Below are 17569 nucleotides of genomic sequence, written 5' to 3' on the forward strand. Positions count from 1 at the left end.
TTTTTTTTTTTTTAGATCCACAATTTCTTTGCACTTGTAGGTAAATCTGATGAGGTATCTAAGTAACATAGCAAAGTTGTTTTCATAAAGAGATTCTGATTTTGCCACTTCATTTATGGTTTTCTCTCTAAACTAGGAAGCTCTGATAATAGGAAGATATGCTAGGTTGGTGGTGTATATATAGGTATATAGAACTCAGGGGGTAAAGTCAAGAGTATCTGAAGTTCAAAGTCAGATTTGGCTACATAGCAAGTCTAGGCCATCGTGGAACACTTAGCCATTACTTTAAAAGGAGGGGAAGGTTATACAACATTTCCATAAATGAGTGAATAGTTTTAATCTTCTTTTCACAATGAAGAGCTTGTGTCCTTGAAGTTAATTCCTACTTAATTCACAGAAATCATTTTTCATTTTTTTAATTTTTGCTAGTGAAAACCTAAGTGGAAATTTTTTGTTCTTTCAGTGCCCCCTTTCCCAAATTGTGTAAGAACTATGAACTCATTGCAAACTGTCTTGAGGAATTTTTACAATATAGTATCAAATCCATATCTGTGTGTGTTTTATCTGATCAAACTTACAGAAATTCTAGTCTTGAGTAATGCAATTGAGAAGCTTAAGTCTTAGCTCAGGAATGCTTTTGAGAATGTCCAGTTGTTTCTGTTACTCCATAATACATCACCAAGAGGCACTGAGAGGCACTTGTAACTTCAGAGTCTTGATCCCTCTCAAGCCAAGCCTAAGCAGTGGCATATTATTACTGCACCAAATGTTTCTTTGGCCTTCATATTTAGTTTTGTTGCTAGATCAACATATTATGTTCCTACTTTATAGTTTAGTCTTAAAAAAACACTAAGTTCTGAATTGTTTTTAATTGACTTTAATTATTCTTCAAATGCAGTTTTCACATCACCTTTTTAAAATTAAGTTTGTACTGAAATTAGCTCAATCTGTCCATAAACTAATGTCTTCAAATATTCCAAAATACAATTCCATCTTGATAAGGAAGCCAGAAGAGCATGCTTAGCAAGCAAGTACTGTTTTTCTTCACTTCTTGTCAGTGTGAACATACCAAGTCAGACCATGATTGCAACATTCTGCTTGAGATTTCTGTAATTCAAATTCAAGGTTCACAAATAGTTCTGTTTACACATCAGTGTGGGTGCCATGTTTCTGTGAATGTGCAAATGGGAGTTCATACATAAAAGAACACTGTAGTGCATGGCATATTACCAGCTATTTTCCACTAAGACATCAATAATATTTCTTGACTTTCAAGCTAGGTAAATTATTGGTTCAGAATTTTTATTTTTGCTTTTGAAGTGTAAGGTTGTATATCATCAACCATATTAAGAAGAATTCTATAGAAAAATATTGGCCACATAGCTTGATAAGGAAAGATTTTGTTATATTGTATTTATGTTGAAGTTAACACAAATAAGTGAAAAATTAGAATAATGAATTGTAGAAATGGAGCTAGTTAATTATACAACCACCAGCATTCATTCAAAATAGGATCTTTTCCTTTTCCACTGTTATCCTATCCCTTGACCTTTAACATTTAAGAACATCTTCAAATTACTTGGATTATGAAATGCTTACTTCTCAAACCCCTGTCAACTTTATCAGGCAGCTATGGGATAGCTCATTCTGAGATAACTTTAGATGGTCTCCCTTTCAGGATTATTTTTGTGTTGAAACATTTAATCCTGTCACATTAGTATATTATTTGTGTTTTACATAAGATCTTGAGAATAAATCAAGAGATGCCAAACTGCTTTTGAACCTCATTGAAGCACACATAGGGAAGAAAAATTCATGTCTGTATAGAAATGTCCCATATTATCAGCTCTTTTGGAAAAGAATTATAAAGAATTGTAAGCAATGATACGACATTATGAGATAAGATGATGATTACTAAAAATAGTTAACAAATAATATAATATATGCTGATATTTCAAGAGTGTGATAACAACCTTAGAAAGAGACAACATATATTTGGGCCTACGGTTTCACAAGTTACAGTTCATACTCACTTGACCCTCTTTTTTGTGCTTTATTTCGAACTGAAAGGGGACTGACCATTGCAGAGGAAGTTGATTCAGAGACAGGGAAAACGGGGGATGGACAGAGGCAGAGAAATATCATTATAAGAATCCCTTCCAGGACATGATCCGATGAACTCAATTCTTTCTAATACACCTCATCTCATAATGATTCCCTTGCTTCCTAATAGTGCAGCAGGTTGAATACTAACAGGAATACATCTTAGGAAAACATTTGAGAACCAGACTGGAGTACCTGCCAAGTCAACTAAGTGTCGAATTTGTTTTCACTGTCTTTGTCCTTCTTTCTCCTGACTTCTGTCTTTCTCTGTCTCTCTGCCCTCCTTTCGTGCTCTATGTGCAGGTGGATATGTGATTCTGTGTTTGTTTTAGTGACCATTTTCTCTTGACTTTGGTTTTTTTTTTTTTTTTTTTTTGGTTTTTCGAGACAGGGTTTCCCTGTAGTTTCTAGAGCCTGTCCTGGAACTAGCTCTTGTAGACCAGGCTGGCCTCGAACTCAGAGATCCGCCTGCCTCTGCCTCCCGAGTGCTGGGATTAAAGGCGTGCGCCACCACCGCCCGGCCTGACTTTGGTTTTTCTAAGTCACACTGCCATCATGAACATTCAAAGTGGTTTTAACTTTGAAAACGTCTGAAACATATTCATTTCACATTTCATTTTGTATACTATTAGTATATCACATGATGATAAAATTCCTTCTCTCACAGAATTCCCATTAGACTAGAGCAATATTGACACAGTTCTTGGTATCAGCTTAATTTTTGTGCTCACCATATGAAGGTGTATCTGTGTGTTATTTGAGCTTGCCGAGTGGGAGACAGAGGAAAATTTTAAATGAACAAATGTAGGACATTTTGCTTCCATAGGGATTAAAATGATTCTGAAATTCATTTTTGTGAAGGAAAAAAGTCTTAGGTTTGAATGATGATATGATTTTAAGTACTGTTTTGGGCTATAGTTAATTCATATATATCTCTTTTACCTCTATCAGTTAATATCTAACTTCCATTTGAATTTTGACATCTTTTAAATCATTTCCTGTTACAATGAGGAGACAACAAAGTGGACTGAATTTAGTTTTGATGGTTCTTTCTCTTTGAAGAGACAGAGACAGTATATATAAATTTGAGGGGAATTATATTGCCTATATTGTTTTATTCCTTACTCCACTAAGCTTCTTGTATATATTCACAGATTTGTGCTATATAGAAAATATAGAAATATTAATAGGTAATATCTGTGCTAAAATCATTTAAAGTCATTTACAATAGTCACACTATACTCCATCTTTATAAAATGGCATTAGATTGGGAAAACTCAGTAAATTTCATCCTATAAAGCATCAGTATCACTTTGAACAAACTTCATTCAGCTTCTTTTGGTACATGAAATACTTAAGGTTTCCAGGAGTTCAAACTTCCCCAAAGTCATACAACTAGTATGCAGCAGAACCAAGGCTGTAGCAGAGATCTCTGAATTCCAAGCTCAGTATTCCATCTACGGCATCATGCTGTCTCAGAATGTAACAGGTGTCCCTTGCCTTTCACCACCCGTATCATATACCATTAGTAGCGGTCTGAAAATATGATCTCTAGTTGCCATATGAGGCCTCTATCTCACCAAGGGATTTCATGTAAACCAGTATGAAGAGCATAAAACTTTATAAACGAGACCACGAGAAAGGCTCCTAAGAGAAATCTCACATATGATCATGAGGACATTTCATTTTCATAACAGCTTAAGTATTTACAATCCAGCGATCAAGATATTGTTCTTTGGTCTTCATAAAGAGCAGCAGTGTTTCCCTTCCTGGATTTATCAAGAGCAAAATCAGCTATATAAGTCAATGCCCCTTACCTCAATAATGATCTTTGGATAATTTAAAGTACTGATAAATACAGTTCTGGGGGTCTTCAGAGCGTCCCTATTTTGTTATTGATCAAAAGAGAAATATCACATTTTCATTTTGTAAATCAATCATCAACAGAGGGAATAGAATTACCAGTATTGACAAGACTTATTAAATCACTTTTGAGTCTGAGGAAAAAGCATAATTTGTAGGATTAAATTTGTAGGATTAATTTGTAGGATTAAAAAAATGATTTCCTGTAATATAAAGATAAAATAAAATAACTTTGGGTTCATACATTACAAAAGACGAAACTAAAGGAAGGAAAAAGAGAGAGGATGAAGAGGGGCAGGGGGAGGGGAAGAAGAAAGAATGAAGAAAAGACTGGAAAGTTTGTGTGAACAATATCTCTAATGAAACCCCATGGAGTCTTCTCGTTATCAGTAAATCTCTGCAGCTTTGGGACATTGAAGGCAGAAATCCTCCACTTACTGCTCTGTTTTAAACTCTGCAGTTTGTATACAAACACTCTCACTGAAGTGACAGTGGTTGCTTCAGTTGAGATAAACTAGCTTTGCTCTTGGGTATATAGGCCTTTACCACTTCTGTGCTTACGAGGACTTCTATAAATGTGGGTTCACAGGAAGGAATGAGGAAATACAATTGGATTTGGCCTGAGAAAAAATGTCCAGACAAGCTTTCAAATTTCGAGCTAGCAAGTTGCAGCTTACAAGCGTTCTCCTCTCAGTTCTCAGCAGTATAGTTACAGCCAATCCGTGCATTATATTTTGTAGCATTACCATTCTCAAAGGCTGTTTTTATTAAATTGTTTTATAAAAGGCTGTAGTAATATCAAATTTTGACTGTTTTTCTGTGGGTGTTTTTTTTTTCCTGGAAAGTAGAGAAAATATTATACTTTGTTAATCACAAGCAGAGTACAAATTCAAAGGGCTCATTTGAGCTTTCAGTTTAGAAGCTATTGAAATTGCTGCTGAAATCGGCAAACTTTCAACCTGTGACACTGATGATAATTGCTACTTGTGTTCAATACTATAACCCAAGAAAGAGAATGCTGCTCTTTCTCGTGGCTCACATTAATCAGACTACTGTAGAGTCTCTTCATTTGCTTATGAAAAATAAAGAGGGGAAAGAGGCTGAGTGACAAGGAATAGGGTGGGGACCAAAGGCCCTAAGGAGTCAAAACAGTTTCTCTAAGATGGAGATCATCCAGGATCCTAGCATAAATGTATTTCTTGTCCAAATGGGTGGTGTCAGATCTGAAACAATCACTTTTCCAGAGATATAACTGTGAGTATTAAAATAAGATCTTTTTACAAGTTGATAATTTGTGAGAAAAACCAAAGTGGGGGAGAGGCAGTGGGAATGCAAGTTCTGCTTTGCATAGCTAAAAATAGCTAAAACCCTGGATTTCAGGGGGTTTGTCTGTAATCACATACTGTCCTTTTAGTTTGGGTTTTATTGTTTTATACATTAGTTCTGTTTACCTAAGACCAAGCATTCAACTGACACAAGCTGGTATTAAAATCTGTGATAGATTGCAATTGTTATATACTATTTCTTAGTCAAGGAAATTTTACCTTCAATCTGAGGATGTGCCTCAGTTGGCAAATATACATGTAGCTCTGGGTTTGATCCTCTGGACCACATGAAATTGGACATGGTAGCACATGCCTGTATTCCTGTCAGCAGGGAAGTGAAAGCAAGAGGATTAAAAGTTTAAATCCTTCTCAGCTATATATTAGGTTGGGGGCCAGCTTGGGCTACATGAGATCCTTTCTCAAAAAAAAAAAAATGAGAAAAAAGGATGAGGTATCTTGTAATATTTTCGTAATTTTCCCCTTACTGAGCAAATTTGCTATGTCAGAACTGTGCAGTTTGAGATGGTTCATTGAATCACAATGCTGTTGCTTTACTTTTGACCTTGAAGCCCCTACAAAATGCAGACATAAAATGAGCTGCTTTGCTTTTTTGACTCACTTAGGAAAAATACTATTTTTTTTTCAGAAAGTTGGTGGGTTTTCCTCTTTTTATATGTTTACCAGTAGAGCTCCATGCACATATTTCCTAGTAAATATTGATTATTTGCTGGAATTCATTACAAAATGAGGAGTGTGTCCCTGGGACATGGGGGTGGAGGAAACAGTTGCCTTCAAGGCATAACGAAATTTTATTCCTCTCCTTTTTCCCTTTTTCTTTCTAAACAAAACTTAAGAAAAAAATCATCACGTACCCTCCTATCTCCTGCCCCCCTCCCCCCCCGCCATACTTAACCCTGCCTAGTGATTACATAGGATACTTTTCTTGAGTACATAATCCTCATTAAAAACCACAGGGAGCCCAAACAGGACTTCAGGCCTTAACACTTGTGGCTTATTTGCATTTTGTGTTGTTTGGGAAGTTAAAATGAACAGAACTCCATCAGAACTGTAGAGTTCTCTATGTCCTCCCTGCTCATTGTGTAACTAATGCTTGGAGGCACGGGGAAGAGATTTTGGAAGCTGAGGCTGTTAGCGCTCTCCCCATACCCCCAGTATTTATGTGCTGCCCTTTTTATTATGTATACAATATTCTGTCTACACGTATGCCTGCAGGCCAGAAGAGGGCACCAGACCTCATTAGAGATGGTTGTGAGCCACCATGTGGTTGCTGGGAATTGAACTCAGGACCTTTGGAAGAACAGGCAATGCTCTTAACCGCTGAGCCATCTCTCCAGCCCCCTGCCCTTTTTATTATGGTAACAAAGCTAAGTCTCATCAAAATTGTGTGGCCTTCTCACAGGTAAAATGATGCTTGCTTAGTGATAAGAAATGTTCGCTTTCTAGTATGTATTTTTCTATTAGAGAATATGATCAGTTCAGTATGTAGGTCAGTGGTAGAGGTCCTGCCTGCTGTCAGCAAGGTTCAATCTCCAGCATGCAGCAAAGAGCAAATGAAGAAAACCTGTCAGTGGCCCTGCATCTCTGTTGTCTTCCTATTCCTTGCTGAATGACTGATTATCTATTGATATAATTATGTAATTTTCATCAAATGAGTATACAATTTGGAAATTGAGGGGAAGAGCTTTTAGTTAACAAAAAATTTCTAAATTGTGAGTTCTCTTGGTTCCTGGTGTCCAAACGAAATTCCTGAAACCATACAAAGACAAGATTATTGTTATTAATGTACTTGTGCCTTCCCAGGAAAAGCACTACGAAAATAGCTATGTTTGAAGGATTTTCTCTTTTGAAAACAAACATAAGAAGAATGGGACTCATGGGATCAAAATCACAGAGCTGGCAGAGACCTTCAAGGTTGGCTCAGTCCCCTTCTGGCTGTTCAGGAAAGGGATATCTTGCCTGAGTTTCCTAATCAAGAAGCAAGTAAAAGATCCTGGAAGCCCGTCTTTGCTCAGCCTCAACTCAAGGCTCTTTTGCTCATGCCCAGGCACTCTTTGGTTAAGCATCTGTCCCTGTTTCAGCTGTTAAAGATAATTAAACTTAGGCTCTTTTGTACATGCTTTCACAGATAACCCAAGGAAAATGATTGTCACCACCTTGTAATTGTTTTTATAACCTCATTCTTCGTTTCCAAACTTTCTCTTGGTACAGAATTGTTGATTTTTAATTTTTGTCTATTCCCTCAAAGATCAAGAAAAACAGACTCTATAGTCTGTATTAAAGGTTTTTTTTTATTTAATTGCATTGGATTCCACATGACTGATATCCGTAACTCTACACATATCAAAATTTAAAAATAATTAAATAAATGAAATAAAAAGTTGCCAAGAGGCTGGTTGGACTCAGAAAATGAACAGGTGCTTGGGATAGCCATTGGAATCTGTAGCCTGTCCTTCAGGCTGATCCAATATCACACTAGGGTCATTTGCCCTGGGCCACAGTAAGCACAGAGCCATCATTATGGGGCAGCCACCTAATATTATCCTGTCTACAGCTATCACTAACAAACAGTCTGGGCTTTTCCCAGTCTTTCCTTCCCCTGGATGCCTTCCATTAGCCCTCCATTCTCACAGGACCTGCTGTCCTTCTGTCTAGGTTAGAATGACCTGTTAGTGTGGTGATCCTGAGAAACCAGCCTGGGATGTGTCCACTTTGGCCCCGAGGGCATGTTCCTAAGCTTTGTTAATATGTGACACTAATTGACCACATAAGTTAGAGATATTAACACACAGTTTTTCCTTGTATGTTCTCTCATTGTCTGTATGTCTACAGATTGATTTGCAACAGCAATTTACACATGAATAAACAATTTGGTTTACATATTTCCATTTTCATGCATGATCCATGAAAGAAGTTTTATAAATCATTGTGTCACTCTCTGTAAATGCCCTCTGGTCATATTTTTAAAAAGTCTCAAACAAGAGGCCCCAGCATACAGAATGAAAAGACCATAAAAAACGCTTCAGAACACTTGACATAAAGCTGATATATGATGTGATAACGTTTCTAGGAGAAACCAGGACCTCATTCATCATGAGAGACACTCCTTGGCTAAGTTCCATGCTGTTTGCTGAGGAAACTGTCACATTGCATATTGTCACTCCTGGTAAGAGTGGAAGAGAGCTGTGGAAGCAAACATTATAACTAAATGAGTTTTACCAAATACACTACTTTGAAAAATTCAAGCAGTAAAATCCCCGTCAAAGGCCCTCTTATGGCTTTGGTTTTATTTACTACAAAATAAGGAGGTGAGCCTGTAAATCTACACTTTTATAATACAAATTCCTTTTCTTTTTCTTGGTGCTAAACATTGTATAATTGCTACATGTGCCAGAGTTCAGCTTACAGTTGATGAACACTAACTAAGAAGCTAGAAATAATAATATTTCATTAGAAGGCTGACTGATTTTTTTTCCTGTCATAATGGGTTTCTAATTTTCTCAGAAGGCATTTTCTTTCAGAGTCTAAAAAAATACAATTTAAAATCATCTGAACTGATAATAAGAGCCAACAACATTCAACATTTGTGTGCAATTGAAGGGAGGGATATTAAAAAAATATATCAAACAATGCCTTCCCTTTTCTCACCCCCATGTCTAATCAGCCACCATGTTCTGCCAAGTCTTCTCAGACAGTCTTTTTGCATCTGTTCCTTTCCATTTGCTGTAATGCCACGGTCACTGCAGCCTTCTCGCAGCTCACCCTTGGTTTATTTTGAAAACCCCTGGGGTATTCAATCTGCTTGCTCTTGTCCATCTTTGGCTATCATATCGTTCTGCTGGAAATGCAACTTGCTTCAAAGAAAAAGACAGAGATGTAGAAAGCATCCTTCCATTGCTTCTTGAAACAAAATAGAACTCTTGCTTTAAAACTAAATTGAACTTTTTGGGACTCCAACTCCCCTTCTCAGGCTTTACCGTCCACAGCTCTTTCACGTGTAACCCTCCCTGCAAGCAGTTTCATGACTGTTCATGCCACAAGGCCTGGTGTCTTTATTGTGACAAGCGTTTGTTCCTGTCTGCACATCGACAGGAGTGCACTCAACCCGTTTCCTCTCCCACTGCACCTTCTAGTGAAATGTTTCAAAAGAAATAAAGAAATGAAACGTCTGTGGTAAACACTAAGGTAAGAGCAAAATTACTTTTTACCACTTCCATAAGTACGATTTCTTTTTAAAACCCCATTTCCCACTCACTCTCCATGGCCTGAAAAAAATTTGTTATGCTGATCCCCTTTACTGCTAAGCCCCATCGGGACCTCAAGATTGTCAGGGTATCCTTTTCATCCTTTCTCAATAGAAAGGCTCTAGCAGCTGCTTCACATAGAGCTGGCCTAGCCAAATGACTTGCTATTTTCTGGGGAGTATGTGAGGTGGGGACTGGATTTCCTGGTCCCTGCTGTGTGCCGTGACTATGTTGATGAGCCATAACAAATCAGACAAACTGCAGATTTTTGTCTCGTCTGATTTGGCTGCACTCAGATAAAGTTTCTATTTTACTAGGTTCAATGACCTTTCCCCTTCTGCTGTCGTGTTTTTCCCAAACAAAGAACTTTCTTCCACGTGACTATTGTTAGTATTTGAATTAACAGTAAATTCTTTATCATCTTCTCCTGTTCCCTGTGGTGACTTTTTGTTTGAAAGTCCCTCAAAAGGGCTGGTAATTTTCCAGAAAATATTTATAATCCCAGAACGAGATCATTTATCATAAAAAGATAGTCTAACATTGACATATTGTCAGAAAAGTCCTTAGGAATCACAAAAACTAAACTCAACTACATAGGACACAGTGTCTTAGTAATGAACAGGGCAATGCCACTGGTTTCAAAATCATGATCATTTGACAAAATAAATACAACAATTTATAAAACAGATTATAAAATGCAAGACTTTATCTTCACATATTACTATAGCTACCACAGACTGTTTGAATACATCAGCAGTAAACCTGGATTGCACTTCTGTGACTGTAATTTGGGGTCATGTCAGGTTAAAGCACCAAAAACAATTTTAAAAATTGTTTGCCACTTACATGTCGTCATAATTCATGGAATATGTTTGTTTCTCTGTGAAGTCATCCTGCAACTCTGTCATCTTCATAGTCCATGTAAATGAACTTATAAGACTATTTTAAAACACTTGAACTTCTCAATGTTTCCAGACTGAATGATTTAACTAGCATGTGTATTCAAAGGGTCACAACACTGGTGGTATCCACTGGTAAGGTAAGGGAAAATACAGATAGAATAAATATATATATAGTATTTGGGATTTGTGATTGGGTGTTGCAAGTGAGCAGAAAAGTTAATTAGGGAAGCATAATTTGTTTCTCCATGTGTTAAAATACTCATGAAACTTTTGGAGGTGGCTTAGCCTTGGCCTTGCATACTAATAGCAATTGCTTTCCATATTAAGTGATACAATGTGTATTAAGAATATTTGTATGCCAGGTGATGGTGGCACGTGCCTTTAATCCCAGCACTCAGGAGGCAGAGGCAGGCGGATCTCTGTGAGTTCCAGGCCAGCCTGGTCTACAAGAGCGAGTTCCAGGACAGGATCCAAAGCTACACAGAGAGACCCTGTCTTGAAAAACATAAAAGAAAAAAACATTTGTAAGCCGAAAGGAACCATATATTTAAACATTTTATTTTCAATAATATGCTATCAAAATGTCATTGGAATATAAAAGCTTATATACAAATATTAATAATAGTTTCCTTCATAAACATAGTCAAAGATTAGAATTAACTAGGATGTTCATCATCTGATGAATAAATAAACAAAATGTGGTATATTTTCTTTGGACATATATCAAAAGAATGTTATTCAGCCACAAAAAGGAATGGGATAATTCTACAGGCTTCAGTGTGAGTAGAGGTAGTTAACAATAAATGATCACATATTATATGTGATACCACTCATGAGTAATATAAATAATAAGGCATACATAATCAAAAAGTAGAATAGTGGCTATCAAAAGCTGAAAAGAAGGAATGATGGAGACTGCTATACAATGTGGAGTTTCCTTTGAGGAAGATGAAAATATTCTAAGATTAGGAAGTGGTAATAACTGCATAACCTCTTGAGTAGACTAAAAATCACCAAGAGCTGAATTTTATTGTATGTAAATGAAATCTAAACCTGCATTTCAAAGGCATGAAGTGATAGCTTTTAGCAAAGACATTGTGCAGCGTATCACATGACTGAAAAAGCAAATGAATCAAAGAAGCGTTCTTTCCTGTTCCAGGTATTAAAATTATTTCAGAAAAAACATGAAGTATGTATATTTTGCCCTCCTAGTTCCTCCTTCCATCCGTATCACCTCTGCTCACAGTGAAACCATGGACATACTGGTTGCCCTGTCTTGAGCATATACACTGATTCAAGTAAGACAATGAGTTCATTTGTTTAAAATAGCATTTCCTTTTAACTATGATGAGCAAGTTTGATTTCTTATTCACTTACCATAACCCGGAATAGCCAATGTATTTAGAGTAATCAGTACCTTTTTTGAGCATTTGACCTGTAGATCATATCAGAAATGTTTTACTTAGGCACTAAGGGCAACCCCAGAAGAATGTGTACTCCAGAAATATATCCAAGAGTAACTATCGAGAAGAACTAAGATTCATTTGGATGTATAAAGTGCATGAAGTCTCCCATAAGTCTAGACACGTGGTATTCAGAAAAATCAAGGAAATTTCTATATATTCTTTTTATCTTATCATAAAAATATTAAAATTAATTCCCCAATTATTTAAAATTAACAGCCTAAAATTAAAAAAGAAGCTATATCCAGAAGCCCCTTATTACAGAGATGGAGTAAATTTTACCAAAATATTCATTTTTTTTCATGGAAACACCTACCAGACATTGAGTGCTCTAGTTACTTATTTGCAGTTTCATGTGATAAGGGCAAAATATTAGTCATATGATGAAAAAGGTTGTATGGCCGTACAGTAACAAGGCTGTTTCCAATTATCTAGAAAGTCTTCAGTTCTCTACATTCCTTCGGGTAGACTTAGCCACAGGAACATTGGAATACAAATATTATTCCTTGATTTGTTTCCAAGAGAAGCAATTGAATCACAGAATGGAAAAGACAAGAACCAAAAAAATAACTGGCTCTTTCTTCAGGATACAGTTAACTTATTCAGATAGTACATATCTACTTTTGTGAAGCCTATGACACTGCTTTTATGAGAAGAATGAGACTTCATGAACTCATCACTCAACATTAAAAACCATAAGTGACTTTCCATGTTGGATGCATTTATTTCCTATCTAATAAAACTTAGAAATTGGGGAGGGGTTCTAGGAAGAAGGCTCAATAGGCAAAGCATTAGCCTCGCAAATATGAAGATCTGAGTTTGTACTCTACAGAACCTTTGGAATAGTCAAATATTTCTCTAACTTAGATCACAGGGCAGCAATCCTGGACTAGAAAGCAAAGCTGCAATCCCTGAGAAACTTTGCCTCAAAAAGATGGATGGCATCGCTACCTGAGGTTATCCTTTATCTTCCACACTTAGCTGTGTATGAGCATTTGCACACACAGAGACACATACATACAAAGTTAAAATTGCTATTATTTTAGATGACTTGTAAATAATGGTATTCTTCCCCTAAATGCTTTAAAGAAAGATATAGTACAAGCAAGCCTATGTCGTGAGGCTTACTTTAAAAATAACAATAACAACCAAAACACCCAATTACACAATGGGTGTTTTTATATGTTAATATAATAAAAAGATAGGACGTTAAAAGGATAGAATGTGTAGATAGAAGAGGCTATTTTATCTTTACGCTGGTCTTTATCAAGGAGGAATGGATCATAGAATGAGAAACTATAAAGTTCACATAGTCTAGTTTCAGGACTGATCCATAAGTCTGTATTTTCTAGATGACTGGTAACGTGAGTAGATGTTAATGGTTTTACTACTCAAGTACTTTTAATGTGTTTGTTTGTTTTGTGAGATAATTAGCAAATGTGTATGAATACATGTGAATATATACACACACTTAGGCAGGTCAAGCATGTATTTGGTCTAAAATTTGGACTGACCAAAAAATATGGGATGTATAAATTCATAGAAATTCATGTTGCTTTTCAAAATAATTTGTTGAATTGTAGAAAGGCATTTTATAACTTATTTCAAAATAGAATGTCTTTTGTGGCATGGTGATACATATGTATGTGTCTATTTTTTTTCAGTTGTGGGGAGTGTACAGGAAGTAGGTGAGAACATTCAACGAAGGTCTTAAGAGGAAATGACTTAGATGCTTGCCTGGCTAAGGCACTTGGAAACTTTAAAAAACTTGATGCTAATTTGGTATGCAGTAAGTATACTTGAAATGTATCTTAAATCTGCCGTCTGGTTTCACGATCTTCTATGCAGAGATAGTGGTAGATAACAGAACAAAAGCAAATGCAGTGTGTTAAGTCAAAGGAAAGCCAGCATCCGAGAAAGAGCTAGGAAATGTGAAACTTCAGACTTCCCTTGTCAAAGATGTTACATTTAATTACAAAGAGTAGTACTGTGTTTGGCTAATGCTTGGATTTGTGTATTTCAAATAAATTTAGTGTGATTTAACTTTATATTGGCTCTACTTTATAGTAAAATTTTAATCACTGAGTAGATTAAGTTCTACAAAGCAATAATAATCTCATATAGCTTACAATCATTGAGAGATTGTAGCTTCAAGTATAATGTATTAAATAATTGCCATACTTCTGGATCAGGACACAATGAAACAGGAAGTGCAAAAGTGATATTTGCCCAATTATGCTTAATATACTCTAAGTAGATAAATTATATAAAATAATATAAGCAAATCAAACTGGATTTTACTCCCCTACCCCTTTTCTCACTGCAGTGAAATAAAGTATATGTTAATGGTCTTTAGTAGAAATTTCATTCCATTACTTTTTCAATTTTTTATGTTAAATTGACATTATATAAGATAATATACTTACAATTATTTCTCATGGTTTAACTATAGGGCCCAGATAAATCAATGAATAATTTCTGTTTTGTTCATCTTTACCCTTCATATATTTTAGTATGCTACAGTTTTCTACTTGTAGCAAGTTCCATGTCTCCATATTTGCATTTACCAGTTGCCTTAGAAAGATAATGATCCTTAGATAAAATTTCATTTGAATATGAAATATAAGATAATGTCAATAAATTATAAAATTATTAATAAACATTGATGAACATGTTTTTAAAACTAGGAATCATCCAAAAACAAAAGTAACTATTTGGAACCCATTAACTACATCAGATAATTATTCACAAATTAGAATCTTTATTTATGGTAAAAAATGGAATATATTTGGCCATCACTTTCATTATGGCTTACACATAATTTGCCATCATAACAAATTATTCAATGTGAAGTTTTATCAATCACCTTAAATATGTTATGAATTTTGAACTGTGAATTCTTACCATCTGTGTTCCTAAAACTTCTCAAATCTTTCAAAATATGAGATTGATATTAACATAGAAATGTTCAACTACATTTCCTCTCTTGAATCATTTCTAAATTAAAGCAGTATTAAAAACTGAAATCTTGACAGGGACTATAATTAAATTACAGGACTCTTGCTTTAATGAAATCATGGAAAAAATAAAGAGTGAAACAACTGATTTTGTGAAATTTTTTTTACTCATTGTACAACTTTAAAATACATAAGGCCAGTCAGACAAAGACACATGGGAAATATAAGGACTGTATATATATATATATATATATATATATATATATATATATATATATACACACACACACACACACACATATATATATATACACACACACACACACACATATATATATATACACACACACACACATATATATATATATACACACACACACACACATATATATATATATATATATATATATATATATATAAAACAGGTAATGATGAAAAACTAGAAAAATAAGTCTATGGCTAGCTGTTGTTATGGTTTGAATATGATGTGTTCCTTTCAGGCTCATGTATTGAAGCTTTGTCCCTAGTTCATGGTGTTATTTTAAGAAGTGATGGAACCCACTAAAACCATGAGGCAATGTAAATGCATCCTCCCTTAAGTTGCTTTTATCAGGTATTTTGGCATGATGATGTTAATCTAACAGAAAAACACAAAATCTAACAACAAGAACATTCTAGAAAGTCTTTGAATTAATAAGTTTGATGGTCCCTGACATAATGCTATCATTATAGAACTCTAAAAACCATTCAAAATGTACATGTTAAAGTGTGATTTATTTGGCACTTTGCCAAAATAAAATTACATCTAATAGAATGAATATCAATACCAACCATTTATTGGTAATCATAAGGCTAATAATTTCTAATATGACAGATTTATATTCATGTTAAGTTTAGCTTGGTCCAAATTGCTTTAATTTAATTATGAGCCTACTATGCCTCTATAGATCTCTTGACACAAAAAGGAACAATTTAAAGATAGATCAGATTTTCAAATGTTAATTAGAGCAGAAATTTTCTAGTTATGGAAATAGTTTGCTGAGTATCCATTGTTCCATCTTATCCAAACTCTACTTTGAGAGTTGTACAGCATTTCCTCTGCAAACTACCATGTATTTCTCCATGAGATGATTACAGATTCTAGCCCTTGCATTTCCAGACTGACACTTTCACCGCTCTTCCTCCTCTAGTAGTGCAATGAAAACAAATGATTTTAACTTGCTTAGACTAGCTTTTTATTTAAGTTGAAAATATTTTAAAAGCTTTCAGTAGTTAGAGGAAGGAGAAGGACACTGAGGATGCCAGTCATAACTGATCACTGTAACTGAACAGTAGAAGTCTGTGGGAAAATTTCCAACACATTACCAGCCTATTGATAATGTATTCTCACTTTTGCATGCAATGAGGTGACTAAATTGGCTAGGATCAACTAGGGGTTTTGTTTTTGTTGTTGCATTTGGCTGCCCTTGAAGGACACTTGGAATTCATAATTTGCAGCAGAATGGATCTGGCAGAGGCTTGAGTACATGATCCAAGAGAAAATTTGGGATGGATAGTTCACTGGAGCAGGAAGATGACTGGCTGGCTGGTTGATGGAATGACTGAATCAATGAATGAATGATTAAAAAATGAAGTAGATAATCATAAAATTAAAAATGAGTAAATAACCATCAACAGGCTGAAGATGGAAGCAAAGAGAAAGGATGTTGATTCAAAAATGATTTTAAGATAGTATTTAAGCACACACTCTCTATGCTTTTATAATTTTTAATTTGTTTCATTTTCAGATTATTTTTTAGAATGATTGAGATTAATTATTTCTAAAGATACCCTCACATATAAATCGTGGGCGACCCAAATTTTAGGCTTAGGGCTGAATTACAATTACAAGTTTAGAGCAGCAGTTCAAAATTGGGGATTATTTATGGGCTATTTGGCAGCGTTTGAAGAAATCAATGGTTGCAAACCACAGGCAGGATGGCTGTTACTGGCATCAAGTGGGTGGAGAGAAGAGATGATGCTGTCATTTCTGCAGTGCACAATGCACTCTCCAACAATCAAGGATGATTCAAGTATCCATAGCCACAGAGTGGAAAACCCTGGCTCAGTGGGGATTGACAAATGAATGCCTTTGACCTCTGCTTTCCCACAGCGTCATGTAGTATTTCTTGACTAGTGGAATGATTTTCGAGATACTTAAGTACCTCCAGAATAAACTCATACCCCTGAGCTTTAATGTTTTCCCATATCATTTAACTGGTGTTTAAGTCAGCAGTCTTAGTTCCTTTTTTCTTCATAAAGTTTGAGTTAAAATACATGCAAATGAAGGCATTATTCTTAGACAAATATTCTAGAGATATTTAATACAAGAACCCTTAAAATAAAAAATATGCAAAACTAAAGTAAAACAAAAAAAATTCTCACAATTATTATTGAGTTCATTTTATGTGTTCAACAGTTCCTGGGCATGGGGCCCAATATGAAGCGTGGTGACTATACCCAGTGAGACTCCATTGAAGAGGACTGGTTTCTCTTTTACCAGCAGGTATCAACCGGAAAAAGCTTCTTGGTTTTGGGTGATGGGATCCCATATTCCTTTTCCCCTTCCAGTGCCAGGATCCCATGGCTTGAACCTGTGGAGGCCCTGTGCATGCTTCCACAGCCTGTATACATTCCCATGGGCATCGGTCCTGT

Source organism: Arvicola amphibius, chromosome X, assembly GCF_903992535.2.
Source record: "Arvicola amphibius chromosome X, mArvAmp1.2, whole genome shotgun sequence".
NCBI lineage: Eukaryota > Metazoa > Chordata > Mammalia > Rodentia > Cricetidae > Arvicola > Arvicola amphibius.